Here is an 8,522-nt window from a genome sequence, read left to right as displayed (position 1 = left end):
TTTTTTTTTTTTTTTTAACTTCATGCAACTTTGGCCTCATAAAATGTCTGTCCTTTTCTCACTTATTTTACTCAGAATAATGTCTTCCAGGTCCAACCCTGTCATGAGGTGTTTCATTATTCTTTAATGTTTTCTAGCATTCCATTGTATGTATGTAGCAATGCTTGTTTAGCCATTCTTCTATTGATGGGCATTTAGACAGCATCTTTTTGATATATCTTTTGAAGATAGCATACTGAAGATTCCTGTTTTCTTGTATATTTCTGTTCTTTATGTCTCTTGACTGGTACATTTAATCCACTCACATTCAGTATAATTATGAATAGATATGAATTGACTGTTGCCAATTTTCTGTGTGTATTTTTTGTTTTTTGTTTCTACTGGACTCTGTGCCACATACTTTTCTGTGATGAGTTCATTTTGTAGGTTTTCTTTTCATTTTCATTTCTGTTGTGCTGATGTTTATGAAATCTTTCTGAGATTCCTCTTTTTATTTTAATGTGCAGGTGTATTATTTTCTTTTAAATTGTGCTATAATTTATTCTTTCTTTCCCTACTTAAAACAGCCTGTTTTATCTTGAAATCTACTTGAGTTCCTTGCCATTTGGATGTTCTGTATCAACACTATTCAATCTTTTTACTTTGTTCCTGACTTCATTATACATTGATAATTCTGTTTCCTTATTTTCAATCTTGTAGGTTTGTTTTACTTTAAATACTTCTATATCTGGATTGAGTTCTGGGTGTTGTTGTTATGTATGGTAATCTCAGGTTGTCTGCTATTGTTGGTTCTTAGTCCAAAAAAATACCCTTTTGTGTTTTTTATATGTTGGTCTGGTCATTACAAATTCCTTTAATTTCTGTTTATCAGGAAATGTCCTGATTTCATCATCACATTTGAGGAACAGCCTAGCTGGGTATATGATTCTTGGTTGGCAATTTTTTTCCTTTGGAGTTTTGTATATGTTATATCATTGCCTTCTTGCATGCATGGTTTCTCCTGAGAAATTGGATCTTAGTTTTATTGGTTTACCTTTGTTTGCCTAACTCCTGAAATGATGAAAGATTGTGTGGTCAGAGCATTTGCCCTATTGCTATAGTTCCCATACTCTTATTGCAACAGTTTGTTTTCTACTTTCCTTTTACTCAGTAATCCTTTAGAATAAAGTCTCTCCTTACTAAATATGGCACAGATGAATCCTCAATGCATTCTTGTTACAAAATTGAATGCTATTTCCTCATAAAATGGTGTTGGGCAAATGTTGATGAGTAAACCTCAGACTACCCAGTAAAATAGCCATGCATTCTGGGAAAAAATTATATACTCCTAATAATAGCCTGAAAGTGTGAAGTCATCATGACTATGTTGAGATGAGTTTGCATTAATTATAAGAAGGCATGCATCTGAATGGAAATCAAGAGTATCAACCAGAGCTAGTGTCTGTGCCAGTGGGAGAACAACACACCTACTACAGTGAAGCAAGGTTGGGAAGGACACACAATGAGGGAGATGGCTGCATAAATTAAAACTCATAGCAGGAAATGTTTTCTGAAGGAATAAGGGTGCTCTATTTCTCCTGATTAGTTAGTACCTTTTTTTCCCCATCTGCTATTAGAATACAAATCTGAATGTTACTATGGTTTAGGGGCAAATGCAGAGCAAGAAGGTAACTTGTATCTTGTAAAGTAAGAGGAAAGGGTTGTGGGAGAAAAAAAAATGCACTTCAAGAGAGGGCATTTTCATTTGCTGTTTTGAGTAAGAAAAGCAATGGTTACTGTTTTAAATAACCTAGGAATAAAATTTCCTTTAAGAGAAGTTAAAACATTTTAGTACAGTATTTACCCTAGAGAGAGAATTAAACCAATGTTTATCAAACTATATGTTAGAAGTACAGATAATTGACCACCCACTAATCACTCCCCGCCCCCCCTCCCCCCCCAGCCGCAACATACAAAATCAGAATCTCTGGGATCCAGTCCTAGGAATATGCATTTTTTTACAGGATTCTCATGTGATTTTTATGTTTGATTAACTTTGAAATTTAATAAGATTTGTTCTCATTCATAGCTATATATTAAAATCACCTGAAGAGCTTTGGGAAAAACAAACAAACAAACAAAAAAACAACCTGATTCTGAGCCCACCATTCCCAAAGATTCTTGTTTGACTGGTCAAGGGAGACCTCAGGTATCTGCAAGTTTAAACACTCCCCAGTGATTCACACATATTGCCAAATTAAGTAGCACTGAAACTCCTGGTATGGTGCTGTAGGATCAGCACTGGACTAGAAACCACAGATTGGCAGTTCAAAGCCATCATTTGCTCCTCAGAAACCATACACAGGGTTGCTATGAGTTGGAACCGGCTTGATAACACTTTGTAATAAAACAACTAGAACCACTGAACTAGTTTGTTGTTGCTGTTGTTAAGTGCTGTTGGGTTGGCTCTGACTCATAGTGACCCAGTTTTGCATCTCTGAGGAGCTGCTAGTGAGTTTGAACCACCAACCTTGTAGTCCAGTGCATTATAGTCTTGTAGTCCAGAGCCACACCAGGATTCCACAGAGACTACATATATTATTCAACAAGTAAATTTAAGATGTGAGAAGAAAGCATCTACAGCAACAATGCAGACAGAAAATTCATCCCTTTTCCTTGCTGGTTACACACATTTTTAATTCTGAGATTATTAAGCACATGAGGCAAATATGGAACAATAGGAACTAATGCAAATCTATGAAAAACCCACATTTAATGGTATTTTTAGCATAACCATTGGATGTATTTTCTCTAAAACAGAGATGACAAGCATGTTCACTATTTTTAAAATTTCTTCTGGAAGTTTCAACTAAAGAAGTTAGACAAGACAAAAATATGGAGGAAGAAATGCTGAAATGGATCAACAAATCATGATTATTTTCTGATCATAGATAAGATTATTTTCTTTACTGACAATTTATAACTATCAAGAAGACTTAATAAGTTGGTAAGATATAAAACAATATTTATAAAAAACCATCTTCACATATTGTAAAGAGTATTCACTTAGAAAAAATAATAGTAGGTGATGTCATTCACATTAGCAACTAAGATAAATCATAATAAGAAGTCACAGCATCTATAAGACAACAACAAAACATTGATGAACAGCATAAAAATATTCTGGAGTCAATTTAATATAAATGGATTGTCTTTTATGTAAATGAAAGCTGGACAATAACAAAGAAAAACACATGGGAAATTCATACATTTGCTATTAGTGGTATTAGTGAAAAATAGTGTATATACTGTGGACTGCCAAAAGAATGAACAAATCAGTTTTAGAAAAAATACAACCTTAGATGCTCCTTAGATGAAAGGTAGGTGTTGGCAAGCTTACTTCAGGCATGTCATCAGGAAAGACCAACCTTCGGAGAAGAACATCATGTTTGGTATAATAAAGGGTCAGCGAAACAAGGAAAATACTCAATAAGAAGGATGGACACAATGATAAAAGCAGCAGACACAAACATGCCAAAAATCATGAAAATGGTACAGGAACGGATAACATTTAATTCTGTTATACGTAAGATCTCTAAGAGTTGGAGCTAACCCTAAACCACCTAACAATATATAAAAGACCAACGTGAATGATTTCAACTGTTAATAAATCAATTTATAAACTTAATACAATTTCAAACAAAATCACTGTTTTTTCAATTTGATAAGATTATTCTAAAGGTAACCTAGTGAAAGAGTTTAGCAATATTATTTTTAAATTTGTACAAAATACATACATATGTGATGTGTCCTATCATTTATAAAATATACAGAACCAAAAATGAAGAACAATACTTTACAAGAAGGAAAAAAAGACAGAAATGACAGAATAGAAAAACAAATGGAAAAAAAAGAAACATCCCTAGACAACATATTAATTCATTATATGATATTGATAGTATTTCAAATCACTTTGTAAAATTAATTAGAGTCCTATTGTGATGCTGTAGTTTACTGTGTTGGACTGCCAAGTAGGTTTGTGAAAAAAATCCTAAAGCTACTTTCTAATTCATTTAATATATTGAAATTGCTTCTTATTCAGTTTAATTGAACTTCTTGTTAATCAACAGAAAAGATTAATATTTAAAAATACATAAAATTTATGGGCCATTGTTAAAAGAAGTGCAAATGAAAAATAGGAATGTGAAAAATGTTCAACATTATCAGATAGCAGATAAACACAAATACAAAATTGATATATTTTTCATTTACTTAATTTGCACTGAAAAAAATCATGGAGCTGGTATGGTAAATTGGTTTCTTCTCTACTTTTCTGTGAGGATGCAAATTACCATAATTATTTTGCTCGGCTATTTGGAAACATACATTAAGAGCCTTATGATACACATTCTTAAAATATTCAGAAACTTTCAATAAGTAATTCTACTTGTAGGAATTTTTCTTTAGGACATAATCAGAGATCTGCCTAATGGTTATTGTGTAAGGATGCTCAGCACAGCATTATTTTTGTAGTGAAAATTAGAAACAAAGTAAATGCCTATAATAGGGGATTGCTTAAAGAACTTTTGTTTTTAGCCATGTAATGTGTTTCTGAAAAACCTTAACAAGGAAAAATGACCTGGGAAAAATGGTGTTAGTAATGAACAGAAAGCAGCATCACTGCAATTTGTATATTGGCCTCTGGGAGAATACGTTTAGCACCCTTCAATCCCCAACACATACAAAAAAGAGAATAAATACAACAGTCAAATCTAAGCCATTTTGTTGACTATCATATTCAAAAGTTGAGTAACTTTATACAATAAAACCTGCAGAAAGCTACAATCTGTAATGCTGAAACCTGTCAAGTATTTTCAACTAATAACTATAAGAAAAGTTCTAAGACTGTACCCTGTGAAAAATTTGCAAGACCCAGAAAAACATGACTTTCTAGTCCATTTCTAGCTCTTACAGGGTTCCCTGTATAATTACTGGGTTTTGTTCAGATGGGAGTGACTGATATCCAGCCTTTGTCCTACAGAATTATAATGACAATTTGAATCTTTTCCTGCAACTCTCTTTCTTCCCCCATTTTGTATGTGAGAATATTAAAAGTACTATGAACTGCCAGGAGAACAAAAAAATGTGTGTTGGAAGAAGTACAGCCGGAATGCCTCTTTATGTAAGCCAAGATGGCCAGACTTTGTCTCTCATTCTTTTGATGTGTTATAAGGAGGGACCAGTCCCTGGAAAAGGACATCATGCTTAGTAAAGTGGAGGGTCAGAGAAAAAGTTGATGACCCCAATGAGATGGATTGATACAGTGGCAGGCAGTGTTGGACTCAAGTGTAACAATTGTAAAGATGGCACTGTGGTGCATAGTGTTGTGAGTCCGAACTGACTTGAGGGTATCTAACAATAGCAATGACCATAAAAGGAATAATAACTCTATTTTTAGAGGTTAATAATGACAACAATAATGTATTGATTTTATCTTAGAAAACAAATTTTTAGGCAACTCTGACTGGAGCTCAGGGGAAGTCTGACTCCCAGCACAGTTCAAAGAAGTTATAAAACTTCAGGAAGTAGAAAAACAGTCTGGCCTGGACTCAGGAAAGTCTCTGAGGAAAAGAAACTGGAGCAGGCACCTGGTGATCAATGTGATATATCTTTGGGACAAGGGAACAAAATGCTGCTTAAAGGAATGGCTGGATTCTAATCAGAAAGCTTTTTGGGGAATAAGGAGGAAGAGAAGCTGGAGACAGGTAGAGAAGCCAGGAGTTCTTACAGTGCAGGAGAATTCTGAGGTCACTCACCCAGGAAAAAGGGATGAAAATGTAAAAACATAGTATAGGAAAAATATACATAAAACACTGAGCTAATCTGAGAGGATGGAGGAAATGGGAGGTTTTTAAGCTAAAAGAGGAATCATTGCTAGACATAGGAAAACACAGATGATTACAAATGATGTAGTCTGGAGGGCAGATTTGACCTGTTCCCTTTGAACTGCATGTTTGGTGGTTCAAACTTAACTAGCCTCTCCTTGGAAACTCTACACAGGGTCGCTGTGAGTAGGAACTGACTCAATAGCACTTAACAACAACAACAACTTTGGAATATGTTGAGTTTGAAACTATAGCAAGATATCTAAGAGATACTGGGGAGTGGACCTATAAATGATCTGAAGTAATATTACTGGAACAATAAAGTTGAGCAAGATATAAAAGACTAATGAATGATAGGAGCTTGATTATCCCAAACAATTATCTCCAGTTCTGACTCCACAGGCTATCACAGTTTTCTAATTTTTATCAAAATTAATTTTAGTTTTTTTTTGCTCAGTAATCATGTTGTGAAAAAATCCACACAAATGGAATGAAGCTGGAGTTTCATAGCATCTGTCATATTATACTAAGATTTTGCAACTGGAAGTAAATTGTAATTGATATGCAAAATTATACAGATCGAAGTCTACTCTGAACACATCAAGTGACCCCTTCACTTTCCAATTTTCTTTGCTTGTGAGTAACCAGACTCAATGGTATACAAACCGATTGCACAAAAGCATTAACTATCAAATCTGTAAACATGAACCAGGGTTAGAAAAACAGGATTAATGTAGCTTGCTTAATGAATGTTGTCTGCTGATTGTCTCCTCAGAAAGAAGGCAAATGTCCAATAGATGCAAGAATATAACTAGAGCAGGAAGAACAAGTCCAGCGGTGGCCTCTCTTTCTGAGCTGTCTGATGCCCTGCTTTGCGCTCCAGTCCCTGCACACTGAAACATTAACCTTTGGCACTGGGTAGGGTTCAGCATTTCAGAAGTGTCTTGATTATGAAAAATCTGCCAGCACTAATGGGGAACCTCTGACCCAGGTGCCATCCCAGCCTTACAGCTCCACAGCTGCTACGATTTTGATTGAAAAACAGGTCTCTGGTGTCAGGAACAAAGTAACAGGGAATTGGGCCACCTGTAATAGTTATACTTTTAGTCAGAACATGAAGATTCTTCTTTTTCTTTTGCAAATAACAATTGATTCCTTACATTCTCTGAACACAAAGCATACAAATCACCATCGTCACCTGCTTTTTCAACAATCTATCCCTGTCAGGTACCTACTGTGTGCCAACTTGCTGCTCGTTGCTGGGGTGGAGGTTAAATTTCAGAGAGGCTTCGAAGAAGATACACATACAGAAATTCCCAGGAGCTAGAAGTTTTTGTATGATGCCAGGTGCTTTTAGTCACATAAACACTACCTGTCATCAGATAAGGGGTGCTGTGTATGAATTTGATTTGAGTAGTTAGGAAGACTTCTTGGAAAAGTGATAATGGGCCTTCCCAGGATGGATGGATGTGATAGATGGGAAAAAGGTGGAGAGGCCCATCAAAGCTGAAAAAACAGATTTTGAGAGGTCAGTTTGATCAACCAAGACTTAAGGTGGAAAGTGTGAGATGAAGAGACATATTTGGGAGATATTTAAAATCATGTGATCACCAAGGTAGTGAGTATAGAGAAAGAAGAGGGACAAGAAAACAAAAACAAGCTATGACTCTGACACATGAGAATTGAAAGGCCAGTGAGAATTGGAGGCATCATCAAGGGAGACTGAAAAAGAACAATCATTGAATGCGATAGCATCTCACACCAACAATAACAGCAAAGATAAAAAAAAAGTAGAAGACAGTAAATGTTGGTGGGGATGCAGAGAGACTGGGACACTCCTGCATTGCTGATGGGAATGCAAAATGGTGCTTCTCAGAAGGTTGGAAATAGAATTACCTTTTGATCCAGCAATTCCTCTACTTGATATTTACCCACAAGAAATACGAGCCATAACACGAGCAGATATATGCACACCAATGTTCATAGCAGCACTATTTACAATAGCAAAAAGATGGAGACAGCCTAACTGCCCATCAGCTGAAGAATTGATAAATAAACTGTGGTACATACACACAATGGAATATTATGCTACCTTGAAGAACAACAAGGAAGCTGCAAGCCACCACATAACATGGATGAACCTGGAGGACATTATGTTGAGTGAAATTAGTCAGTCACAAAAGAAGAAATACTGCATAGGACATTATAGTAAAAGACTAAGAAAAAGAACCCATACTAAAGGGGGGGGGGATTCTTTTTTGGTTACCAGGATTTGAGGGGTGAGGCCAGGGGAGGGGAGGGAATTTGGAGCACAGGGTAGGTAATAGACACAGGATAGTTTGGGTGCTAGGGAGGGGGGCAATATACAAGAAGGGAGAGGGGAATGGAAGAACAAAGCGGACAGGAAAACAATCAGGCATAGGCTAAGTGGGACAGAGGTAAAGAACAACCAGAGGTAAAGCATCCAAAGGTATGCACAACCTTGGAACAACAGGGCTTTGGGATATAGGGATTGAGACATGGTTGGAATGGGGAAAAGGGGTAAATAATGTTAAGGTGCTTGGTTGTCTTTTGAATCTTGGTTTCCCTGGCATACCATTGTAAAATAGACACTTGAGAGGAACAGAAAGGAATAACCAGAAATATCACCTTAGAAAG

This window comes from Chrysochloris asiatica, unplaced genomic scaffold, assembly GCF_000296735.1.
Source record: "Chrysochloris asiatica unplaced genomic scaffold, ChrAsi1.0 scaffold00016, whole genome shotgun sequence".
In the NCBI taxonomy this organism is placed as follows: domain Eukaryota; kingdom Metazoa; phylum Chordata; class Mammalia; order Afrosoricida; family Chrysochloridae; genus Chrysochloris; species Chrysochloris asiatica.
This window is presented reverse-complemented; position numbering follows the sequence as displayed.